Below are 26,636 nucleotides of genomic sequence, written 5' to 3' on the forward strand. Positions count from 1 at the left end.
AAAGAAAAGGTTATACTCTTCATAATTTAAATATAGGCAAAGATTTTAAAATTAAATAGGAGATCCCTGACAAAAATTATCCTATGTGTGCTATGTATTTATCCTATATGGGGTCTTGAGAGTGACTTCTCAAAGTTACTTATTCTGGCATGGTATTGTTTAAAATTAGGATAAAACTACAAAAAAAATCTCACTTTTTCCCCCTCCATAATCAGTGCCTTGCTCATTTGAAACAGATTCTACAGTGCGAGCAATATTTTAACAGGTTTTGTGACAATGGGCAGGAGGAGAAATTATGTTTATTAAAGATATAGTAGAGGATGAAATAAAAGGAGATCTTTATGAAGGCCTGAACCTTGGTGCTTCTGCAGTTGGGTTTTTGTGCTTTCCTATGAAACATCTGGTGTGTGGGTCCCAGAAAGGGGATCCCCAACTCACCGAACCTCGGGTCTGGTCCTGTTTGATATTGCAGCTCCCTCTGGTACAGCCCAAACTCAGCAGCCAACAGCACTGGAGGTGTGTGGCAAGTGTAGGACCCAGCAAGTTTTTGATGCCCCTGCAAGAATCCAAACCTTTTTTTTTTTGGGATGTTCTGCCAAATTCTTCCCATCCTCTGCTATTTGTCTTCAAGATGCTTCCTCTGCAGGCCCCCAAAAGGAAAGGTTGCAACATCTTAAAAATCTTTCTTTCCCTCCATATTGTTCTGTGGGAAAAGTGTAGCGTGGCTGGGATGGTTTCTTCATACAAACCAGCCCAATGCCTGCTGGCCTGGATATCCAAAATATAGTTTTATTGTTGTGGAAAGGCCTTAATGAGGAAGAAAAAAACCCTATTTAATAAAGTGCATCAAGTGCCCTTGGGAAAAATTAGCACACAATGACTTCTTGTGCCGCCAATTGAAACGGCAGATTGGAGTAGTGATAGGCTTTACAGGAAATATTAAAAAAGCACAGATGGCTCAAGTTTACATGTTTACAGTGGAGCTGGAACAGCATCTAAAACCTTCCAGGATAGTATAATTTACTAGAAGGTCACAGACCCAGTGGTTAGGAGTGAACCTGAAGACTATTGTAAACACGCTGTTAGGATTTGTAGAGGTTTAATCCCGGCATTTTTTGCTCTTTTCTGCAGTATTAGAAGCAATTGGCTGCAGCATTAGTGAAAAGAGATACTTAAAGCATGGAAAAATGTGACATTCCATTAGTGAGTGTGGAACTGAGCCCTTGCAGGGAGCTGGAAGGGGGTTATGCAATTGCTACTGTTACTATGTAATTAGAGGCTCTTTGGCACTAATCTATGCTTCGGCTCACAATGTGATTAAAAAAAAATACTGAAAAATGTAAGTAGAAACAAGCTGCTTCAGCAGTCACAGGAGTCTCTGCTGTGCCCCCAGAGCCCTGCTCCCAGCTCAGAGGGAGGGACACCCTGGGGATCTGGGTTTGTGGCCTCGCTCTGCCATCAGCTTCCTCCAGGGCCTCAGTCAAGCCAGCTAGGATGGTTTCTCATTTAACTAACTAATGAAATGTCAATCTGTTAGAAAAACTATTTTATTTTCTAAGTTTGTGGCATCTCTGGTGGGATCTGGTGGAAACGTGAGCACAGCAGAGAGCAGGGCACTCTGCAGAGATTCTTCAAACTCCCTGGGCAGACTTTTCATCCTTTAACTGTGGCAAATGTCACTTCTTTCACTCTGCCTCCTGTACATTCATCTGTCAGATCTGCAGGATGCAAACTGTAACATTCCAAGCTCAGAAAATGGATTTAAGAAGGCCTGTTTCAGGCTGCAGTGTGAAATGATAAGCTGAGATCTCAGAATGGACTAACTGCCTTTAGTGACAGGTGTCCTTTAATGATGTGGTTTGTTCCCTGCAGAAATCAGCTTGGTCAATCAGCTTAATGACATTTTAATGTGGAACCATGTCCTGCCTCCCCTGCAGTTTGAGCTATTTTGTGTCCTTAAAACGATCCCTAGCCCATAGAAACAGGACAAGCAGCTAATCTGGCCCAGACGCTGAGAGTAAATCTGCAGCCACAAAAAGCCCTGAACAAAAGTATAACAAAATCTGGCTCATGCATTTCCCAGTTTTCAAAGCACTGGGGGAAACAGTTCAGTATTGTTATGCCCTTCCAACAGATGGACTGATTGAAGCACGAAGAGGTGAAGTAGTTTGCCAGAGAAGTGGTAAATTTAGATTTAGAGATGGGTGTCTTGCTCTCCCAGTCCCTCATTCTGTCCTTTGGAGCAGAACCTCTGGGCTGTGCTCTCTGTAGCCTTGGCATTTTCACAGATATGGTGGCTTGCCTTGTGCAATTAAGTGCCACTGATTCAGATGACATCATTCCAAGTGCTGTCAGCCCAGGAGCTGCTTTCTTATTGTTGTTTTTTTTCCCTTGCACATGTACATGCAAATGTGAGCGGCGTTATTTTCATTTCACAGCTCCTGTGATATCGTTGGAATCGCTCCGTCGTTAAATCATGTTCAATTAAAACTGGCGGCTGCTGCTGCCTCATCACAATCAGCAGTACAATGGGTACCTTATTAACTCAATATTTACTTTGCAGACATTTATCTGCCTCATCAGAAAGTTGACTTCACCTGGGAATGTTAAAATGGGTGAGTTGAAGCTGGAGTTCTCGGCTAATCTGGTGCTGATCTAGATGGCAATATCTCCATGTGAATTTTACCAAATGAAACCTGCATGACTCACCCCAGAAAAATCTCAACCAATAACATGAGCTCATTAAACACAAATCAATCACTACAGCAACTAAAACCATAACGTGGCAAGGAGTACTTCAAAAAAAGGGAAATTTGGGTGAAAGTGCCCACCATACCCAGCTTTTCAAGCTGAGGCCAGTGCTAGTGATAGGCACTAGGGAAGATGGTGAGGACACAGCCCATGGCAAGAGTAGAGATGTTCTGGAAAAGCCATGTTTTGTTCACTACACATTTTCCAAGTCCTTGCAGCAGAACTTGCTTCAGGGGCTCCTGGGAGCAAGCCTTGCAATTTAACATCTGGTGGTATTTTCAAGCTCTCACTTCTCCACTGGACATGGGGCATGCCTGCAATACTGTGTCAGGGGCTGAGGTCCACGTGAAGAGAGAAGTGGTGTGCAATCAGCTTCAGCCAGGTCAGAAAGATGAGTCCAGTTCCAGGGTCCTTGAGGTCAAGAGCCAAACATTACTGATTACTGCAGCAAGAGCAGGAACTTGGGATGGTGCTGGACACAAAGGGAGGCCTTTGGGTAGAGCTCAGAGCTGCTTTGGCCTCATGCAGCCTTTCTGTGCCTGCCCTCAGCAGGTACTGGGAATTCTGCCAACCAAAATTCCCTGCTCACTGTGTGAGTAGATTTTAAACATCTCAGCCTAATCTAGGGGTGTAGTTTGCCACCATTTCTAATGGCTTCCATGAATGCCAGGTTCAGGAGCCATTTTCAACTTACAGCTGGGTAGGACTTGCTGCTCTCTGAAGGATCCCTTTGCCAGTGGGAGTGATGGGGCAGGCACTGGAGAATGCCATGAGCCAAAGCCAGCAGCATCAGCCCCTGATTCCATTCTCATGGAATCACAGAGTGCTTTGGGTTGGAAGGCACCTTAAAGATCATCTCATTCCACTGCCTGATATGGGCAGGGACACCTTCCACTGTCCCAGCTGCTCCAAGCCCTGTCCATCCTGCTCTTGAACACTTGCAGGGATAAGGAATCCACAGCTTCTCTGGGCAACCTGTGCCAGGGACTCACCACTCTCACAGGGAAGAACTTCTTCCTAATAGCTAATCTAAACCTACTTTCCTTTGGTCCACTATGTGTTTTTCAATATTCAGTGAAAATTGACTTTGAGTTGATCTGCATGGGATTTATTTGGTTTCTGTTTGTGGGGGTATATGGGGGAGAAGCAGCTCAATGATCTGCTGAGATTCTCCTACTCACTTCCCTGTGGGGGAGAGAAGGGTGATGTCCCATGGGAGGCAGCTCTCCTCAGCAGGGTCTGCCTGTGTGTCCAAGCCTTCCCAGTTACTCACCAGTAAGGTGGATGTGCACAGTGTGCCTGAGCCTGGAGAGCTTCTGCACTGGGGCATGCAATCCTCATGGCTGCCAGAGAAGGGACACAGAGACAGGATTTATGTTCCAAAACTCATAGGGAATGAGAGATCTATCAATTGCAATGGGAACCAGATTGGATCATGCTGAGGCCACTCTTGAGTGGTTGTGAATCAATGTATGTGACAATATCCCACTTTTGCAGAGATGCAGTTAAATGACATGCACACACATCCATATTTTAATACACAGACACACTTATGTAGGCCCATACCCCTCTGTTCCTGGTAGCAGCAGCTTTAGTTTACAGAAAGAAGCTGAATACACAGAGCCTGTCCATCTCTGGATCCATGTGTTTACATGGGCCAGAGTTCCCTGTGATGTAAATCAGGGATAGCCATTAAATTCAGTGATGGATATGAGTTGAGGCTGGACTGTTTCTATTTACAGCACAAGCTCTGCTGTGTTTTATGTTTTGATAAGAACCAAAAATAAATTACAGCGGGGGAAAATGTTGAAGTTGCTCAGCAGAGAGAACTTTTTAGGCAGAAAATACCCATGTTAAAAGGGCTTTAATTCCTGACAAGAAAGTGTAACAGGGAAGCACTGGGATTTGGAACTGACCTCAGCAAATTCAAATGAGAAGTAGAATGTTGTGAAATATGTTGGTTAGAGGGAGATAAAACAAACTGTCAAAGGGAAGAGTGCTTCTCCATGTGAAGTGTTTCTTCTTCAGAAATGAATTACATTTTTTTGGAAAATACATTTAAGCCAAACGTAAGTTAGTGGCATACACACAGAAAACTTGACCTATGTTAAACATGAGATCAGCACTAAACATTCTAAATCATCTCTTCTGACCCCTAATCTGTCCATGAAATCCTACTGTGTGTTTACACAAATCCTGGCACAATTAGTTCTTGACCTCAGCTGTGTATAATAATTATTAATAACAGAAATACGCTGTAATAAATTTAGAAAGTGAAATTTTGTCTCCATGTGTAAGAATGAAAAAAGAATTATTTGTGTTAGCTGTAGGTGTGAATTCAAAATGATGTTGTTAGCCTGCTTTATACATTGGTGAACAAGCCCTTCAGAAATAAAGGACAATTTTGCAAGAGAAAGCAGAGAAATCCATTTGTGGCCACAACTTGAAACCAGTTGTTTGGATTTAACAAGGATTTAACACAGTTTAAAAGAACCCCTCCCTAAATTAAAATTAAACTTTCAGTCAATGTCCTCAAGTTGTCCCCATGTAGACAAGTCTGTGGTCATGACACTCCTGCTTGTGCCTTGCAGAACCTCCACACCAAAGCCGTTTCCTCATCTCTTTCTGATGATGAGAGCTCTGTCCTTTATCTCCAGATGACTCTTACACTAAATGCAGAATACATTAAATTGGATCCCTCTCCGTTTGGATGAAATTTATTACTTCAGGGCTTAATATTTCATCTTGGCTTATGATTAGGAGGATGAATGCTGATAGAATGTTGTCTTCATTCTCCAGGAATGCTGGAGAGGTAAATACAATGTCTTGCTGAGCATTGTTTGGACCACACCAGTTGTTAGTGCTACTTCATGTGTGAATCTTTTTAGAGAAAGAAATCTACTGCTGGAAGCGCCCTTGTTAAATTAGGGACAGAAGCATGGCAAAGGGACAGTGGCACAGGGTGGGAAAAAATCCTGGCACTGCGTGGTCTGCACCTTTGCAATCTACTGCAGATTTGCTCCAGTGTGGAATTAGTGTTTGCAGGCATAGCTTGGGTGATTTAAGATTTTTATATTGATGTTTCAAGTTTAAATTCTCTTTCTGTCACAAGCTTCCAGCATGAAATAAGAAATGTTAATCCTGCCCAAACCCTGTTAAAATTCAGGAGAAATAGGCTGTCACATGTCTGGATGCTGGTACCTGGTTTGGCCAGAGGAGATATCTCCCACCACGTGTGCAGTGCCTGAAAGGTGAGAGCACAAAGAGAGGGACTCTCAGGTGACCTGTCCTTACAGTTCTTTGTGCGTGTGGCTTTCACTAAGGACAGAGGATCAGACTAAAATCCATGGGAATAAATGCACACCATGTCAGGAAAGGAGAGGCTTTGGTTTTCCCTTCTGCTCAGCTGAGGCAAACTCCAAACTGGCTTCAGAGAAACCACATTGGGAACAGAATTGTTCCAGGGGTTACAGACAGGTGACACTCGTGGGCTGCCAGAGCTGTGAACTTCTGAGCTCCTCCTAAAGCAGTTCAGTGCCTTCAGCTCTCAGCAGGAAATTCTGCTACTTGTGTCTCCTGCAAAGATGCCGAAACACCACCTTGAATAGTCAGGGATCAGCAAATATCATCTGCTGTTCTGCCCCCAGTTTGTCCTGCATTATATTGCCTTGCTGGATTATATTTCACTCCTTCCTTTAGAAGAGGTCATATTAACTTGCCTCAAGAGACTGGAAAATTCAAGAATAAAATTCCTCTGAGAGTGTTTAACGCAAAGGCACCATCTGTGGCTCACAAAATTCACCACTTGGGAATGCCCAGCTGGGGGAGCATCCCTGGCTGTGTGAGTGCTCTCACTGACAGAATCAGGGGTTGCAGGGACCTGTGGTGGCCCTTGCTGCTCTGTTCCCATGCTGGCCTCTGCTCCCACCTCCCCATTCACTTTGAGGAGCCAGCATGGAGCTGTTTCCCTGTGGGTGCCTCTGCCCAGGGAGAGCTGATGGGGTTACAGGCATCCATGCACTCCCCTTGCAGTGCTCCTGAGGTCCCTGCAGGTGCTGTGCAAGTCTCTGCAGCAACAGCCTTGGAGCCAAAGGGTGGGGCTTGCACCTTCCTCTCAAGATTGGAGAGGAGAAGTGCTTGCACCACCAAATCCCTAAGACACTCATAAATCTCTCTTTCCCAATAGACAAGGCAGATGTACAGTGGGAAAGGAAAACAAATGAAAAGAGGAGTGAAGGGATTTGCCTGCTGTCACAAAGCAGCTCTTGGCACAGTCAAACGTGGAATTCTGGGGATTTTTTAGCCTTTCTCCTGTGCAGTGGACATTTCCTCCACTCTACCACTGTCCTTTTAGGTAAATGCTCTTGTAAAACCAAATGATTTAAAAGCTTTAATTCAAATACTGCTTCTCTCCAAGCACCAGGTGATGACTCAGAACATCAAGCTGTCATTTCCATCCCCAAATCCTGCATGTTCTGGCAGTTCCAATATGAAAGACAATAGCTTGGGACAAGTAGTTACAGTGATTCCCATTCTTGATCACTTTTCATCACTTTGGTGATCAGAGATGCTCTCTTTAACCCTGGCCCAGCCTCTGAATGTTCCCTGCTCTTTTTAACAGCTTTTGGAGCTGCTGAAGCTGCTCTGAAGGCATGATAGAGTTAAATCACCAATAAATCCTACTTGACACAGTATCTGTTTCAAGGCAGGGAAGTATACACTGAACAAAGTCGTTCAGAATCATTAGCTGGTGCTGGGAGAGAGGAAGTATTTCAATCAAAGCTTACAAGCATTTTGTCTTACATTAGCTCTTGACAAGACCCCAAGGGCCCAACTTTTGTCTTTTTAGTGTCAGAGACATCACACAGGACTCAGAAGTCAGGATGAAAAATTCACTTGTAAGAGAGATTTCTCAGAAATCGTTGATGCAATTGAATAGATGGGATTGGAGACATTTAGTACAGCTAAGTAGGATGTGGAGCTCCAGGGAGGAAGATATTACTCCATATATGTTGCCCAAATATAAAGTAGACAAAATGTAGATTTATCAGGAGTTTGTAAGAGTTACCAGCTCTCAGTCATTGTGTCCTGGTGTTAAGTGCATTTAGAAACCCCCAACATGTATTTTTATTAATTCATCAGTAGTTGAAGGCCCTTGGATACTGAGCTTTGACCCTCTAAACAGCAATAGGGAATCATTCTCCCCAGGTGACTGTGGGATGAAACCAGTAATTCCTCTTGAACAGTGAGCATATTTTAAGAAGAACTGTGATTTGTAAAGATCTAATCAGAGGGTTTGCCGACCAATCACTGTGTCTAGGTGTGGGATTTTGGGGTCAACCCTTTGTTTTGGTATATTGCACTGTGCTGAGCCCTCTGGTGGTGCTCAGCAAAAACAGCCCAGGGTGCAGAGGCTGTAGGAATCAGCCAAACCCTGACTGCTGTCATGGCCTTGGGGCTGCTCAGGGTGCTGCAGGAATGAATTGTCCCTCTCTGACAGCAGTGAGTAACCAGCCCTGTTGTGTGCCTGGAAGCTCCTGGGTGTGCTGATCTGTCTGCCTCAAACAAAGCTTGGGCACAGGGAAGCTGTGCTGAGGGACAGGACACAGACCCACTTCTCCCCTTCTCTTCATCTCCCTTGTTTGCTGCATTTTAAAAACATCTTTGAAGAGCTTTGCAGTTATCACACAGCTGTCATGGAGCTGCTCTGAAGTTCCTTCTTAGCCCTGAGTATTCCATCTGCTGTCATGGACCAAAGCACACTAACTGTCCCTCTTTTGATAGGATACAGCCAAGAAATCCTTATGTGGTGCTGTCTGGGGATAGTTTCCTACGCCTTTCTTATGGTGCAGGACCAGCTGCAGCATGACTGCTACAGATCAGTATGTACCACTATCAATGTGTGAGCTGCAATGTAGTCTGAACATGCTGCTGCTCATAGACTTGTTTGCCATGGAGAAAACTGGAAAGAAGGAAGTTGGAAGCAGCGAAACAATAGGCTGGGGAATGCTGATGATGGAGAAGAGATGATTAAAACTTACATCAATGTTTCTTGCATGCAACTTTTATGTTGAGTTTGCAGATTTGGAAGTTTTGCTGATCAAAATATTGCACTCTCCTGTCAAACAAGGGCAGGAGATTTATCTTAATCTTTGCTTTGGTACCCAGAGCAGCAAGCAGTGGGGTCCAGTCCCTGCTCATTCTCTGCAGTGCCCAGAGCTCCTCATTGATTTATTAACAGCTATCAGTAAAACCTTTCTCTTCTCAGTGCCACCTTTGATTGCAGTTACTGAGAATTTGGATCATGTGCCAGGCAAGCTGTTGATGTAAGACACCCCTGTGCACCTGTCCACTTAGAAGGTTGATCTTATATTGGTCTTTACTTCAGGAAATGGCTGCTACTAATAATTTATTGGGTGCTGACAGCCTGTACTTCCCTGTCCAAAATACCTCCTCCCTCCAAAGGCTGCACACCGAGTGAGGCAGACAGTGCCCTATAAATCATGATCAAATACAGCCATGCTGCAGTGATTCAATATGTGATTCATTTAAGGTTGGAGGGGAGGAGGAGAGATGGGAAAAGATGGGATAAAAGCACTTTTCCTGAAGAATGCAGAGCGTCGATCACAGATTATTTTCAATTAGGTTTGCTGGCGTGAGGCTCATGCATGCAGGCAGGAACTGGTTGTCTTGTGAACTGTCTGCTTTATTCACAGCAGCAATGCTTAGATGTCCTTCTCAGGAGCTACTTAAAAAGCAGGGCTGTTTATCTGCAAAGGGAAAAATTATACATGTTGCTCTGCTTTTCAGCCCTAAGGTTATGTCTCTTCTCAGCAAGGTCTTGCTAAGCATTTGTTCTTGAATCAAAAGATACTTTCAATTGATGAAAGCAATTAAATGATTTGACAGTGGCTGTCTGTGTTAGGTCTGTCTTTAGGGATTTTGGTGTCTCAGAAATTCTACACTGAAGGTTTCTGATGTGTGTCAAAGAACTTGATTTAAACTCTGATTCTGGGGCAGGGTGTGTGTGTAATGACACAGGAGAGGAAGTCTGTCTTTCTGTTCTGCTGTCTGAAGAGGTGTTCAGAAGATTCCACAGCTTTTGTCAGAGTTGCTTTCTTGTGTGAATGACTTAAAGGTTCAAAGAGCTGCTTCCCCAGACCTACATCTGAGCGCTGCCCTCCCTCGGGAGAGCCAGCCCAGCCTCTGCTGCTGGCCACTGAGTGATCCCCTGCCTGGGGAGTACAGAGCCCATGGGAGCACGGGCAGTGCAGGGTTCACAGCTTGGCCCCAAGTTGTGTCCTGGGAATGTTTTAATGCAAAGGTGTCCAGTTCTGGACAGGTGTGGAAACAAGGTACAACGTATTCAAAGCCTGGGGCTGCTCTGCTGTGGAAAGCTCTGTTTCCCCACAGGGCAGGAGTCCTTTGCACACTGTGCTGCCATTATTTACTGGGGGTAAAGCCTTTTCAGAGCATCAGCCTGATTTGGAAGTCTCTAGGTTGTGACTGAGGTTTGGATATTACTGCCCTTGCTCCTCTGATGGACATTGCTGTCCTGACCTACTTGGAATTGCCACTTTTCCCAGCCTGACATGTTCAAGTTTACCTGTAGTCTGCTGTCTTGGCTTATTTTTATGTGTCAGCATGACATTACTCTCTGCCAGGTTCTGTCTGAGCCCCACACTCATCCCCTTGCTTGTCTGTGGGACATTGGGGATTGTCACATAGCAGTGTCCCCATAGCAGTGCTGGCCTGTTGATCATCCTGACTGATGGGAATGGCAGCACATCTGGATCCCACTGGGGCTCTGTGGGAGGCTTTGGCTCCCTCTCCCTTCTGTGCAATCACCAGAGAGCCAGGGAATGGATTCTTGCACCTCCAGGGTATGGCCAAGCTACAGTTGTAGAGTGCAGAAATTCCCCGTGCATGTGGGCCATGCAGGTGCTGTGTTCAGCATGCCTGGATGGACAGACAGAGCTCATCCACAGGCTCTGCCAGGCCCTTCTGTACAGGTGCCAAGCAGGAATCTGCCTCTGTGCTTTGGTTTGCATTGTGCTTGAGCTTTCAAAGGGAAGCTTTCTACTACCACACAACTGTTCATGTCACAGAGCAGTCCTGCCATAACATCTGCACACAAAGCTCTAAACCTTGGCAGGCATCAGGTTCGTGGCTTAGTCTTGGGGCTGGAGCACATCTCAACTCTTTCTTTTCCTAGATCCTCTTGTGTCACTCCACACTATCTGCTGATTTCACTGTAGGCTTAGGCTGCTCTTAAGGATGGCTTTGGGCTGCACCAATAGCAATCCATAAAACGTTCTTTTTAAAACAGGGTCTGTTTTCAGATGTACTCAAAAGCAATTGTGCCTGTTATAAACTGCGAGAAATCTTCACAAAATTAGATAGTAAAGAGATAAAAATCAAGAAGTTCCAAATACTCCTTGCTAAATCGGGATACAGACCTGAATGACTCAGAAGGAGAGGATTCAGCCCTCCCCTCTCTTGCACCATGTGTGGTATTTCACAGCAGCACATCCATGCTGGTTCTCAGGTTACCAAACTGCAGTGGTAGCACCTGCCCCGGGCTTGGGGTGTACAACGGGCACATTCCTGCAGGGCCAGGGAACCTCAGCTGCTGCCAGGGGGGCTTTTCCTCAGGGACAGCATATCTAAGCATTGCCTTGGCCACAGGCACCATTTTGGGCTGGCAGGTCCCTCTGTCCTTGAGAGGCAGCAAGGCTTTAGGGAGGCCACCTGTCCCCTGAGCTGCCACCCTTGCCCAGAACGAGGGTCATCCTAGCCTGTGAGTGCCCAGTGCCACCAGGTCAGGCCTGTGTCAGTCCTCTCTGGGGTGGAGGGAGCTGAGGTTGCTCTGGCAGGGCATTGACCAGGCTTCCCTGCAGCACTGTGGGGAACCTGTACAAAACACACTGGGGGACTGCAATCCCCAGTATGAATTGTTCAAACTTCCAGCAAAGGAGCGGGCTCCTTCAAATTCCAAGCACAAGAACAACTCTGAAATGGGCAGTTTTCATCTCTGAGTCACTGGCACATGGCAGCTGGGTTCCTCTCCTATCCCCAAAAGTTTCCTGGTAGGGAGTTCTGCACAACCTGCCAAGTTGTGCACAAGCTGGGGAAAGGTCAGGCCCTGCTCGTGCTCTGCACCTACACACACAACGTGTAGGGACAGATCCCAGCTGGAAAGAGGAGCCCTGTGAATTCCCAGCACTCTATATGCTTGTCAATACACATTTATTCTCAGTACACTTGGGCTTATGATCTAATTAGGATTTATTAGAAGGTAAATGATCTTCTTAACAGCAAATACAGTTTAAACTGATGAGGGTTTTGTATAAACACACATGTGCACACACAGAGGTTTGTATAAGATTGTTACCCAAGCTCTTGCTGTAGAAGCCAACATGAATATTTTTTCTAGTGAATCACACAAAGGAATGGATTATTTTTCTTTTCATTAATTAAAATATATTTCCAGTCATTTCCAAATTGATTGGAGTGTCACAGGTTATGAGTATCAAAATAGTGGCTGTTAGAAAACCAGGCATTCTTTCTGCAGCCAAAGCCTCAAGATATGCTTTGTGGGCCATTTCTTAGTCTTGTGAAGAACTGCTGAGGTGGTGCAGGGAGATAGAATATAAGAAAATAAAGATAGTGCAAAAAGTAATGTCATCCCTAATGAGTTGCAGCTGGGCCAATTAGCAGAGATTAGGAGCAGGCCTGACTTTAACAGGCCACAGGTGTAACCAATGAGAAGAGGAGTGCTATAAAGAGTGGGGTGGGTGGGTGAGAAGGGAGTGGGAGTCATGTGGCTGCTGTGTGAAGGAGAAAGTGGTAGTGCTTGGAGGAGCTGTCCATGAGAAACACAGAGAAGGTATGGAACTTTTGTGATAAGGAGATAACAGCATGGGACCCCTCCAATAAGATGCAGTAACATAAGGGGGTGAGGCTGCTGGAGCAGGAGCACAGGGCTGTGTTTTCAAGCACTCCTGACACAAGTGCTGCCTCAATGACTTTAAAAAAATCATGAGGTATCCCTGGACAGGTTTGTGCAGTGAGGCCTCTGTGTGCACAGGAGGTGGGACAGGTTTGGAAGCATTCCATGCTCTTATCCTTCTGCATCCCTTCCTGACCCATGAGGTGGGTTTGCCCTTCAGCGCTCAGTGAACCAACGAGCAAGCTGGACCATTCCCGTTGCTTTAGCAGCCCTTGCCATGGATCTTCTGCATGTGGGAGCAGCAGGGGAGATGGTTTGGGATGGGAGAAGGGCAGGTCAGTGAAAATCGCTGCTCGCATGTGTTCCGCACAAGAGAAATATTTCTCCTAAGCATGGGGAAGGGAGGGAAGGAGTCGCTGTAGCTCTGCTAACAGGGCTGCTCCTGCACCGGGAGCGTCCCTGCCTGTGCCGGTGACTGCGGGAGCAGTCCCTGGGGAGGTTTTGGCTGCAGCACCATCCAGCGCTGCCCCGGGCGGGTCTGGAGCCAGGGCTGGCAGCAGCCGCGTTCCCAGGGCTGCCCTCAGGGGCTCCCTGTTGGGAAGGGTCGGGGTGTTTATGGCAGAGATGGCATGCAGGCTCCCTGTTGGGAAGGGTCGGGGTGTTTACTGGCAGAGAGTTGTGCCATTCCCTGCCAGCTGGCCTCTGTGCCCAGGAATGTTCCCAGGCACACTTCATTTATTTGGATAGATAGCAGCTGATGTTACCAGCTATCATCTGTCCCTGGATCTCAGCACGGGGCTGGGCTGGTGGGTGCTGCACACAAAGGTTTTGCAGCAGTGCCTTCTGCTGCAGGGGGTGTTTATAGCTGGTGTTGTGAATGTTAGAAACAGGGTCAGGTTGTCTTCTCTGGGAGCCTGAACACCACCAGCAGCTTTGTCCCAGACCTCCCTGCTGTAAGGGCTCCAAGCAATGCTGCTGTTGGGACTTCAGTGGTGAACCCACCCTTTATGGGCATGATTTTGGGTTCATGAGCAGTTCAGGTTGTGTTGCTGCATGTTCTTATTTACTTCTCATTAACATTAAGTTTACTTTGGAATTGGTGCTTTCAAAAGCAGGAATTCCAGCCCCAATGAACTGAGTGGAAAATTTACACTGGTTCTATATGGATAGGATTTTCCTGTAATTTCCTGTCACAGAATCACAAAATGGTTTGGTTTGGAAGGGACATTAAAGATCATCTAATTCCAACTCCCCAGCCATGGGCTGGGACACCTTCCCCTATCCCATGTTGCTCAGAGCCCCATCCAGCCTGGCCTTGGACACTTCCAGGGATGGGGCAAACACAGCTTCTCTGGGCAGCCTGTGCCAGGGCCTCCCCATCTCACAGTCAAGTCCTAATATCCAGTCTAACCCCAGTTCTTTCAGTTTCAGGCCATTCCCCTTGTCCTGTCACTTCAGGTCCTTGGAAACAATCCTTCTCCATCTTTCCTGTAGGCTCCCTTCAGAAACTGAGGGCCACAATTAGGTGACCCACAGCCTTTTCTTCTCCAGGCTGAGCAATCCCAGTTCTTTCAGGCTTTCCTCATAGGAGAGGGACTCCATCCCACCAATCATCTTGGTGGCCTCCTCAGGACTCTCTCCAACAGAGGTGACAATCATCAACTCACTCCCTGTGTTCCTGGTTATTTTACTTTAGATGCACTTCTTGGTGTCTTTCTAGTTATTTTCTTCCAGTATCTCTTGTCCTTCTGAGTCCCACTGTATGATTTTTCTCCTCCTTCTTTGCTATTTTCCTCTCCTCATGCCCAGTCCATCTCTTTCTATAAAAAAATCTTTGAACTTTTTTTGCTGTAGTTAGTGAAGCTGTATTTGCAGAAGTTTCGGGCAGCAGAGATCACAAAAAATAACAGGTCTAGTGGAAAAATAGAATTTTTGCATGACAGCATCTCCTTTAGGATCAATAGCAGTGAGTCATATGCCAGAGGGTCTAGATGGGTGTGATTTCTTCTTTAGTGATTTGGAGGAAAATAGAATGTATTTTGGGATTGTCATCTGCCTTCTATTCAGAGACCCTAAGGATACTTCAAAGACATGATTTGCAGTAAGCTGTTAGTCATGGCTGAGACAATCACCATTTTGTGATGTGGGAGTTATGCTGATATTTTATATATTCTTTATTAGGTGTCTGTAATTACCCCTTACTTTTGACCTCTGTCTCCAAGCCAAGGCAAACCAGACATTTTGGCTTATTGTAGCACAATTGTTGGATTTAATTTTCCATTTTTGTATGGATTCATTTTTTCTTGGATTTAATTTTTTATCACCTACCCAGTGATGTCACCTGCAGATAATGTTGGGACAGCTTCTTCCCTCAAATATGGTAGGTAATTTTTGATAGTTGGAAATAATCACCAAGTCTTGTGCTGTCAGAAGAACTGCTCAGCTTGGTGCAGGTGACTGATGTGCAAATAACAGCCCTGGGGTGATTTTGCAGGAAATGAAGAAGCAGGGAGCCCTCCATGGTCTTTAACCCTGCTATTTATATAAGTGATAAGAGGCTGTGGGTTTGGAGGCAAGGCTGCTGCTGCCTGATTTCTCCCTGGGAGCTGAACATCTGAAATGCTCATGGTATTACAATCTGTGATTGCTCCTTCTCAGCAAATTTCACTTGGATCCAAAGTGGCAGAACTGTTGCACTGACCTGCTTTTAAATTCAGATGTTCTATTTATCTATCTTACATATCTAAATGTGCCCGTTTTGATCCAGTTGTCTGATTTGGTGGCTACAGTTCCTCAGTAAAGACAGAAGCAGTTTCAGAGCATGCTGTGATGCACATCTCTTGTACCTCCTGAAGAGATACACTTTATTCTTCTCTGCACCATCAGCTCCACATTAGCCAGGTTAGCCACCTCTATGAGGAGAAAAGACCAATGGCCCAAAGGAAAGTTTTAGGGTTTAATGAAACAGTAATAAAACAAATACTAAGTTCTTAATGAAAGGAATGAAAATGAAAAGCACACAGCAGTCAGCTTTTCATGATCCATGGGTTCCTTTCTCTTGCCCTGCAGAAAGCACATGTGTTCTGCAGCAGCTGGGCTCATCCTGTTGGCAGATCTTTCATTCATGTGATGGTGCAGGATCAGGGATTTGGGAAGGAAACTGGGAATACAAGAAGTAGGTGAGATGTAGATCCAGCTATCTGCACATAAAATCACTTGCAACTTTTCAAACCTCCATCTCTGATGGATTTCTTTGTCCTCACAGCCCCCCTTGGCCAACTTTTCTAGTAGCTCAACTTCTCCTTTTTTGCCCCCATTGATTCAGTGTAGGTGCTGCTTTCCTTGAGTCAAAGCTGTTCTTGGCTCTCCTGGCTCTTGTCCCTGCCATGCCTCCCTCTGCCCTGCATGGGGAGAGAGCAGCACCCCCTGTGCCTCTCCCTGTCAGCCACCACAGCCAAAGCCTTCCCTCTGTCACCTCCTTGTGCAGCCCTGGCCCAGAATTCCTGCTTGGCACTGGCAGGCACACAGGGTAACCCCAGTGCTGGTCCTGCTTTGGAGAGCACCCCAGCATGCTCTGGTGGTGACAGCAAATGGCATATGAGCTGTGGTGTCTCACAAATCTCAAACCAAACACTGACTATGCATTTCTGTAGATGCTTTTTGGATTCAGCATCAGCATTTCTTCAAGGCAGAATCTGACAGTTTCTGTGGGTAAATTCATCACCAAACACAACAGGATCATTGTCATGGTTTGAGCCTGGCACAGAGCCAGTGCCCCCATGAAAATGCCCTCACCCTGGTGTCTGCTGTGAGATGTGACCAGGAATAAGCAAAACAGGCTCCAGCTTAAACATAAAGAACACTTTATTACCTAAACTACAGGAAAATAGGGAAAAACTATAAGGAAAAGAAAAAAAAATTGAAAACCTTACAAAAAACCACTTTCCTCCTCCCCACTACCTGACTTTCCCAATCCGATACATTCTCCCAAATCACCAACTGCCCAGCCTGGCACCACACTTTAGTATACTCAAACTTCAGTTCAGGAAGAGGAGAGGAGTCCTTCTTGTTCCATAGGCTTCCCCTGGAAACACACTGAAACCTCGTGTGCTTCCATGTCACTCGGCACCGCCCGGAAAAAAGTCCTTTTGCCGCTTGTGACATCTTCCTTCCATGCCCAGTGCTCTCACCACCGTGCATGGACTAGAGCTGCTTTTAGGGTTGTCTTTTAAGGATGCCTTGTCTCACTCCAAAAAGGCACAGTCTCTGCTTTGGGACATCTGTCCCCCCCATATTTTTCCAACCCCCTGGGGCCGGGGGGTCCCCACGATGAACCCTCCTGGTTCTGAGCCACTGCTTCCCCCTAAGTGCAGTCTCTGTGTCACAGGAACAAACTGAGTCCATGGCCACAAGAAAAGTCCAGCCAAAAGGCCACTCCAAATCATCTCTCCCCATTCAATCATCTCCACGTTCTTCGGGCCAGGTCCTTGTCTCATCTCATCTCTTATCTCCCTTCTTATTCAGCTTCGAGGAGGGTTAGCATTTTTGCAAGGCCCCAATCATGAAAGAAAGGGGTTAAAACTTTCAGTCTCTGTCTGTCCCGGAGCTGCGGCACTCCCACACACGCTGCCGCTCCGGCCGGGCACTCTTCCCCCCCCCCCCCCCTGGGCTGGCTGCTATCACATTCGGTGTCGCCGGCTCTCTCTCTCCCTCCTGGGGGGGAGATGGCTGCCCGAGGGCTGACTCCCTGGGATCTTCCACCCTTCCATCCTCGAGGGCCTCCTCACCTCCCATCTCTGTCCAGGCCCAGGGCCTACCACGTGGCTGCCCCTCCCCCGCCCAGCAGCAGCGGCTGGACAGGGGAGGGAGATCCGACTTCTTCTCCACGACGTCCCAAGAGAGCCTCCCAGGGCCAGAGCCCTGCTTTTTAACCCCTGTGTATTCTCGGAGGTGTGTCCAAACCCCACTGGCTACACCAGGTGTCAGTATCAAACTCCGAACATCCATTGGTTTGACCACAGCATCCCAGAATTCCCACTCCTTCCTGGTCAAACCACCACAATCATGAACACCAAAGGCTTTTAGGGAGAACTGTAATGTGAATAATTGTCATTGCAGCAGCACTTCCAAAAGAATAATTTCCAAATGATTTCATAGTTTTGCTACATAAGTCACACAGTACCCAGGTAGGCTCAAATCAAAGTATTTTGACCTTAGTACATTTGAGCTAAGCCTTTATTGATGGGAATTTTCATGGAAATTTAATTTTCTCCATTTGAAGTTGTATTTCTTTCAGATGAAGTGAGTGTGCTTGTTCATTGTGAAGATAACAATACAGCCAATGAATTGCATATGCCTGAGTAAACTCTAAACACACAAGCCTAACATGGAATATAAATCTAAATGTCTTGCACATGCTATGCAAATTCAAGAGTCTTCAATAGGGCCCTGTTTCACCAAGGAGCTGATTCCAGAAAAGCTTGAAAAAGCAGTGGAATAACTTTAACATTATTAACCCACATAAAGACTCCTGAATATAGTACAAAATCACTCATGTTGATATTGGCTCCCCCCTGGAAAGAAAAAGATCAAAAGTTTTTTTTTCCTCCCTGAGAATATTAGCCTTGAGTTTGTTTTCAGATCTTTAATGTAAAATTGCATTTACTTTCTATGTTTTCAAGACTGAGGCGTTATTGTTAACTCCAGTTCAGTAGGCTTTTTATAATCAGTTCTTATACTCACACTTACTTAGCTCTTTCTGAATGGCAAGAAGATGATTTTCCCCACAAAAATGGAGGATCTTTTCAAAGGTGGAAACACTTTAAAGAACTGCACCTTTATGGTTATTCCCAGGTTTGTTTATAAGGTTAGAGCCCCATAAAGTTTTCAGAAGTAGATCAGTGGGTAAGTTGAAGCTGACTCAACATAAATTGCTGCATCCTGATACTTTGTTCATTTTCTGTTCTAGCATATTGTGCTTTTTAGTGCATTGTAGTATCGGGTTACTCAAACAAGATGAGAATGCTCATTTCAACAAGAGCAGGACTAAAGCTGGGTTTTCTGAAGAATATTGCACATTGTCTTTTATTGTTCTGATTTCAAAATGGTGCCTGTGTATTCTTGTCAAAACACAGAGAATTATAATGCATCTTAATGGGATGTATTTGTTTAATATCTGCAGAGAAAAACCCAAAGTCACCCTCTCTAATGCATCTTGAGTTTCTGCTTTATATCTTTGTTCATCAGGGACCACCCTGACTCTGGGGTTTAGCACTAAAACCCTACCAGTCAATGCCTTGCTTTACTTCCAGGCAGAGCCTTACATGGGGTGAGAGAAAAAACCCTTTTCCATTCCAATTCTTCAGTCTAGAATTTCTACCTCCTCCACCTCCCTGGAGTGGCAATACCTTTGTTACAAACTGCTGGTACTGCACAGATCAGGGCAGCCCAGGTCCTGGGTGACAGCAGCAATTCTGTTTGCTCTGCTGAGAAGAAATGCTGAAAAGCCTCCTGCTTCCCCAGGGCCTTGAGACACAGCTGGCAAACCACTGCATGGCCCATTCTGCACAGGGCTTGAGAACTGAGGGGAAGCATCTCTGTCCAACCTTTGACTCCATTTCCTGATAAGAAGAATGAAAATAGCTGATGTGGAGGGAATGGTGAGAGCCAGGATGGCTTCCAAGTTAGGACTCTCTCCTGCAGTCCTGGTGTTAGAGGGAAGGGCTTGCCTGAGTGAGGAATGCAGCCCCAAATGAGTTCTTTACTCCAGGATGTTAATTGCTGTTGAGAATATTTACCAATGGGCTTATTTGACGAAGTGATTTGTTGATCCTAAGAAACTGCTTTATCTCATCAAGTCCACAGCACAGGAAATCTAATGTGAAGGTTTGGTCCCAGCAAAGTATGCTTGGCTTGAAGAAAAGAATCACACTTTGGGAAAAAAGGAAAAATAGAATGTTAAATTACTAATGGCTTTTGCAGCTTGTTTGCAGTTTGATCTCTCTATGCTGTAAAAATTATTTCAGTATTTAATTTCTGGGGCTTAATTTGTGCCTTTGCTTGGGTTGTTTTGTTTTAAAAAATATTCTGCCTGGAAGAGTTTGTTTCCTACAACAGAAGAATAGTATTACAATAGATGGTTTGCCTTTGGCTACCAGAAGCCCCAGCTGTTGGTAGGAGGATATTCTGCAGTAGTGTGTAAATAATGTTGAGACTGTTAGGCTTCCTTGGAACTGCATGAAAACACAGCTTACCTCTCCCAAACCTCCAGTCCAGGAGTGTGGTTCTCTGTGTGCTGCCTTGGCTGTGACAGGGCTGCTCACACACTGCAGTCAGATAAATGCTGGTGTGCTTGGCTGGGTCAGAGTCACACAGCTGAGCCTGCTGAGGGCTGCAGCTCCTGCACTCCTGCTCCAACAGGCTGTACATGGAGCCTCTACCTGGATGTCTTCAGTAATTTCTACTAAATATAAAGGGAATTCAGGATGGGGGAACTCCTAGTTTAAGCAGTTTAGCCAAGTGCCTGAAGTTGGATAAGATGGATCCGTGTGCTGGTGACAAGTGATTTCTCATGGACCTCACTAGACTTTCACAGAGCTGCTTACCTACAGATATGTTGTTTAATAAGGAAAAGAGAAACCTGTGGGAAGACAAAGAATATCAATAATCGCACATACTTACAAAGAATATCACTAATCACACATACTTACATCTGGCAATAAAGTTTTTGGAAAAAAAATCAGTACAGCAGATTGTTGCCTTTGAAATGTAATGCTATTAAAATGTTCAACATGAAGTTTCTATTTTTAAAATAGCAGTTGAAAGAAATGCACGAGATTAATAAGAAGCTAAATTGAAACCATGTTGGTTCATAGGTAACACAGACAAACACCGAGTTAATGGGGAGAGCTGTGTGCGCTCCAGTTTGGGCCACTGCTTGTTTGGTTTTTATTTTGTCTTTCTTAGGAAGCAGAAGGGGGTAGAAATACCAGCCTGTTTAATCTCCTACTTCCTTTCTTAGGCTGTTGTTCAGTTGAGTTTATTAGGCCTTCTGAAACAGCAGCTTATGGCAAGTTAAGACATCATCTGCCACCCCAATACATAGGGAGTCACTGATATAAACTGTTCTCCAGCAGAAATGGACAACAGTCTGCCCATTGAAAGGCCTTAAACACAATCAAGGGGGGATATGTAGCAATCATGTTGGGAATTGAGGTTTGAGTATTGAGCTATTGGCCTGGAAGGGAGAGACCATCTGACACAGGTGTCCAGGAGAGCTGCAGATCTGTCTCTGTTGTTGGAGCAGATGCAGCTGAGAATAAACAATTCTTGTCCAGCTAAAAAGCAGGAGAGAGGAATTGCATCTCCAGGGAAGTGTGTACAAACACATGGGATTTTGTTCCAAGGTGCCCACAGTCTCATGTTAACCATAGCTGCCAGCCCAGAGGATTTGATAAACTCAAGTTCTTGATGTTAGATAAAAAATAAGGGTATTGAGCAGGGAGGTAGTGTTGGTAGGTTGGACCCTGGAGAAGAGCTTTGGTTTCATTGCCATTGTTGTGACCATTTACAGGATGTCAAAATCTGTCCCACTGACCGCAGTGGATTTAGGATGATACTTGCCAGCAGCACAACAGTCCCACATGGCTTTTATTTTCTCCCAGATTATTAATTTTGTTTTAAAGTCTAAAGGAGCTGTCTCGGTGGCAGTAACAGAATGAGAACTGAAGGACCTTGCTAGTAGCCCAAAGGAGAATATGCAGATAGTGGCTTGGTTCAAGAATTGTTGGCAGCAGCAGTGAATGTTACCAGCAGGCACTGTTGGAGCTGTGTATGGAATAACCTGCTGTAAATAAATGGCACACAATGTCCAGAGAACATTTACATAAGGGAGACGTCTGTAAAATATTAAAGGAGTAAATGTAGAAAGGATCTAAGAACTTGTTGGAACTGAATGACAAGATAAAGCCAGGAGAATTTCTGCCCCAAGGCACTCAGTCCGTTCCAGCAGTCTCCCTCCATGCCAATATGACCTCCAGACATGTTTCCCAAAAGCAGGTTTCTGGCCATTCCTCTGAGGATGTTTGGTTTTCAGTTGAACCCTGCATGTCTCATAACAAGCTCCAGGTCTGCTTTGTGGTCACGGTTTGTGTTTTTGTGTCCATGAATTTTATTTTTAGATAATGGAGATAGAGTCAGTGATGAGAACCTTGGGGAAGGCCACAGATATATGGGGAGGAATCTGCTAGTGTTTAACAAGAGGACATTAAAATCTTTCCAGTTCACTGCTGTGATTGCTCTGATTTTACATATGAGCAAGTTACATAGGTTCCAAAGCTTCAATAGCTTAAGCTCTGCAAAATGTATGCATGAATGACAGGACCACAGGTGCAAATGCTGACAGTATTGCTAATTTTTTTTTTTTTCTGGCCAGAACTGTCCAGTATTAAAGAAAAATCAGCAAAACCTTCAGAATTTTGAATGTTAGATGAAGAAATCCCAATTTTTTCTCATTGAGCGGATACCCCATTTTCTCAGATAGTGACCTATTTACTCAAGCACTTTAGAGTCTCAAAGTTATTGTTTAGGTGTTATATGCTATTGGTAAAATTGGTTGGAAAGTAGAACTTTCTCAATTAAAACAAAATTTGAAGTTTCAAAATGAGTTTGCACACCCCATCAGATCAGGCACTCAATGAAGTTGGAGTGTGTTGGACACTTGCTGTGTAAGGAATATTCTGAGTTTTACTTTGGAAGAGTCAAAACATTTTGATTCTGAAATTTGAAAATAGGATGTTTGATAGCAGTGATTTTCTATTATCATATCGTAAAGTGTAACAGTGTAAGCTCACTGGGGTGTAACAGTCTGCACACATGGTATGTATTAACATTTGTTTTCATGTAACATATGTATGAGTTGAAACAATGAAATACAGTGATATGGTGAGAATAAAACATATGAGTCAAGATTAACTTGGAAAGTTAAAACATTCAGCTGTAAAACAATTTGGTTTCACAAAAAACGGTCTTTATTATGTAAAAACTACTACATCAAACTGCTCCTAGCTTTCAAGCAAGCTTCATTATTATAAGTGAAACCAGGGATGCCCAACAATTTCCATTGTGGCGGCCTCTAATGCTGTGAAACTTTTACCATGCGTGCTGAAATCATCCACACTGAGGGCTGCTGCAGGCTGGAAATGATTGGCAGAAATGCTTTGGCAGCTTCTGAGGCTGAGCACAGGGAAGAATATATAATTTTGATTACATTAAAACTCTACAGCTGTTTCAGAGTAAAGTATTAAAAAGGGTGCTGGGGTGGTTTTTTTGCCTCCCAAGCATCTGCCCTGGTTTGGCCAAGGTGTGAACTCATGTCATGTTCACACATTCTCTGTGTAGCTCAGGAACTCTGTTGGCTCAAGGAAGGATTGGTGGACCAGGGACTCATGTCTGGTTTTTCATTTCACATTTGCTGCTCAAATATGTAGGCAAGGTTTGGAATGAACAGTGAACAGTAGCTTCAAGTACGTTGCGTTCTTGATTGATCTGATTGAGTAATTGTGCCTTTTTACTAAGGGCAAGCCAGCTGATCTGCAGAAAAGTCAGTTTGGTACATGGAACATCTGCCGCTCCTCTTCTGCCTTCACCCTCAAGGCCACGTTTTGAGGCAGGCGTGGTGAGGCGATGCTCTCCTCCGTGCCAGAGATCTAATCAGGTGGTGACACCAAGGACTGGCAGGGATGCTTGTGAACATGGAAAAAGTAGTTCTCCTGGCTCTGCCAGACATGTGGCTGGCCAGCAGCGAGGTTTGAATTATGAGCAGGGCTAAAGTACACTTGTGTTAATGAGAAATCCATCAGCTAAGGTGCAGATACTCCAATAATACATGTGATGGGTTTATGTGCATGTTGTGAATTCATTTGACATAGCTGCTCACTTGAGTTTGGTTAATAAAGATGGATGATCCCTTTTGGCTGGGAAGTGGCATCACTGAACCCAAATGTCTGCTGGAAGTGTAAGATGTTGTGGTTCCTGGGCTGCCGGGTGTCAGGAGTCACCTCAGAAGACCTGGCTGGGGTCTGTGAGGGAAGGGGGGGTGGCAAGGTGCAGGTTGTCACTGGTAACGTGGAACGGGGTGGCTTGTCAGCCCTGCTGCGTGAAAACCTTCAGGACCTATTTCTCAGTGTTTTGGAACAGCAGAGCTGCTGCATCCGGATCTGGGTGTTTGGGCATCGGTCTCCTTGTGGAGAGAGGAGGGGTTCTCCGAGGCTGTGAGGCGAGACGGGGGGCTCCTCCCTGAGGCTGTGCTGTGAGGGGAGGAAGGGGCTGGCCTGGACTGTGAGGAGGGAAGGGGGATCCTTCAGAAGCTGTGAGGAGAGGAGTGGGATCCTTCCTGACCGTGAGGGGAGGATGGAGCTACCCGGGCTGTGAGGGGAGGACGGGGCTGCCTGAATTGTGTGGGGAAGAACGGGCACGGCCGGGCCTCTTCCCGTGAGGTGAAGAACGCACGGCCCGGGCTGAGAGGGAGGACGGGTCTGCCAGGGCTGAGAGGGAGAAGGGGTTTCCTGAAGCTGTGAAAAGAAGCGGGAGCCCTCTGAAGAGTGTGAGGAGAGACTGGGAGCTCCGCTCCGAAGCTCTGAGGAGAGGAGGGGGATCCTTCAGAGGCCGTGAGGGGAGGATGGAGCACGGCCCGGGCTGTGAGGGGGAGAACGGGCATGGCCGGGCCCCTTCCCGTGAGGGGGAGAACGGGCATGGCCGGGCCCCTTCCCGTGAGGGGGAGAACGGGGCTGCCAGAGCTGTGTGGGAGAAGGGGTTTCCTGAAGCTATGAGAAGAAGCGGGAGCCCTCTGAAGAGTGTGAGGAGAGACTGGGAGCTCCTCTCCGAAGCTCTGAGGGGAGGTGGGGGCTGCTCCCGCCGCTCTAGCCGCCCCACCCCAGAGCGCACCTGAGTGCCTCACTAAACTAACAATATCTGAAGGTTTTGTAATGGATCCCTGCATTGTTTTTGCAAATTATTGAACTCATCTCTTTCACAAAGGTAACAATATTTTGATTGCTTTGTTTCTGTTGATAATTTTTACTTAAACAGGCATCAGTAGTCAGATACTCACTATGAGTTCTTTTTCCTGAAACCTATTTTCTTCCACCCAGATGTCTTGTGGGAATCTCAGTGCCATCCAAGCAGGAGCTCCTGTCTATAGTTCAGGTTCCTGAAGGAAGGACAAGTTCAGCTGTTTGTTTGCACACATCAGGTCTGACTTTCTCCTTTGGGCTCCTACATTGTCCCAAGGGACCTGCCACTCCTGCCCAAGGCCCTCTGTGCAGTGTGGAATGTAACCTGGTGTCCAGGGCAGGCTGCTAATTACAGCTTTAATTTTATTGTGCTTAGGAGGAGACAGATATCCAGCCTTCCCTTACTCATAAGTATGGATCTGAAGAAAGGCAGATAAGGTGTGCTGAGAGATGGGACAGCTCGATGGCAAATTGCCCATCAGGTGAGTAAAACCTGTGACTGATGAGCCCCATGAAAGGGTGACTGTTACTAGAACAATACATATGGGCAGATAAAACTGTGTACCTACATATATATCACATGCACATGTGTATGCATTTGTTTCTATGTGGTATTAAGAGCACCAGTTCCAAAAGGGTTTAGAAAATAAGAAAATGTGTGTTTTATATTATTCCTGTGTATACATTTTCATACCTAATACATTCTTCATTTCCTCTGGGGCCTTCTTAAAGTTTCTAATGTATAAGCAGTGCAACATACAAGAAACCAATGGGAATCTAAATAATGTCTTGCAATGCCTGATTTTGGTGATAAGTTAAAAACCCTTGCACTTTATGGCTCAGAAATGATCTATTATTTTACAAGAAATGAACTATTATTTTACAACAAGAAAATAAAAGCAAGGGTCTGGGTCTGCTCTTAGCTGTAAATACTGCAAAAATTATTTTAATTTTGAAAATGGTAAGCTGTGGTTTTGTTAGTTGTAAATTGCTGCAGCTCCATAGCTTTGAAAGGGGGAACAGCTGATTTATATCAGTTGAAAAGCTCTCTTGGAGTTCTTGATGTTTTATTCAGAATTCTTGGATCACAGTACATTAGAAATCACTGTGGTGGATTTGCCATAAATATTCAGGTTCTGTGGTGCGTTATTCCTTGAACAATCTCATTAACTGCAGAGGCTGAGAAGTACTCAGGAGGACCAATTTCCCTGATCAGCCTTGGCTGTGGCTGTGGGCAGTATCAGCAGAGCCCGCTTCCCAGCGTGCTGCTGGACTGAGGCTGCAGCAGCAGCTCTGCCCCTGGGTCTGTGGGCTGTTGTTCACCAGCTGTGCTGGGTTACTGCAGCACCTCCTGGGATGGGCAGGAGCCTTTCTGCTGACTTCATCAGGCATTGGCTGTTAGGGATCTTGAAGGAGATCAAATGGCAGCTACTAATGTAGCCTGGCCTTCCTCCAGCTTTAGCTATTGCCTGTGGTGCTTATACAACCTGTTTGGTACTTCATTTTGTCTCATTTCATAAACCAGAGAATGACTCAGCCGTGCCATGCCACTCAGTATTGTTTGTATATTGTCACTTATCTTTGTTTTCAAAGGAGCTAAATCCAGCAGCCATCCAGTTACTGACCCTTTCTGTGTGAGTTTGTGTCTCCAAAGGCTGCCTGTTACCTTTACATGAATAACCAAAATAATTATCAAAGTTCAAATCCTTGTTCATACTCTCTTAAAATGCTCATTTTTCAAAATGCTGAAATTTCAAAATTCAGATGTTTGGTGCTGTTGGAAGAAAAACCTGCAAAGCCTGGAACAACGGTAAGGTCGATGGTAAGGTACTGATGATGTTTCAGAAATTGAGCTGGTTGAAATGTTTCAAATTTTAAGATGCTGTTGATCTCTTCAAATATAAGTTCTGGGCAAAGGAAAA

General features: G+C 45.3%; 1 protein-coding gene across 3 annotated transcripts in view; it reads left to right on the plus strand.

Annotated features, from left to right (window-relative positions):
• BMP2 (bone morphogenetic protein 2) overlaps window positions 1–26,636 on the plus strand; it is a 180,708-nt gene that overhangs the window by 53,711 nt on the left and 100,361 nt on the right. The window contains exons 1-3 of one of the 3 annotated variants that reach the window (XM_064709805.1): window positions 12,568–12,640; window positions 24,853–24,953; window positions 25,091–25,196. The gene's annotated coding sequence lies outside the window, so the exon portion shown is untranslated. Of the gene's footprint in view, window positions 1–12,567; window positions 12,641–24,852; window positions 24,954–25,090; window positions 25,197–26,636 lie in introns of those variants that run through there. The other 2 variants (XM_064709808.1, XM_064709806.1) reach the window with 2 other exon arrangements.

Source organism: Zonotrichia leucophrys, chromosome 3 (genome assembly GCF_028769735.1).
Source record: "Zonotrichia leucophrys gambelii isolate GWCS_2022_RI chromosome 3, RI_Zleu_2.0, whole genome shotgun sequence".
NCBI lineage: Eukaryota > Metazoa > Chordata > Aves > Passeriformes > Passerellidae > Zonotrichia > Zonotrichia leucophrys.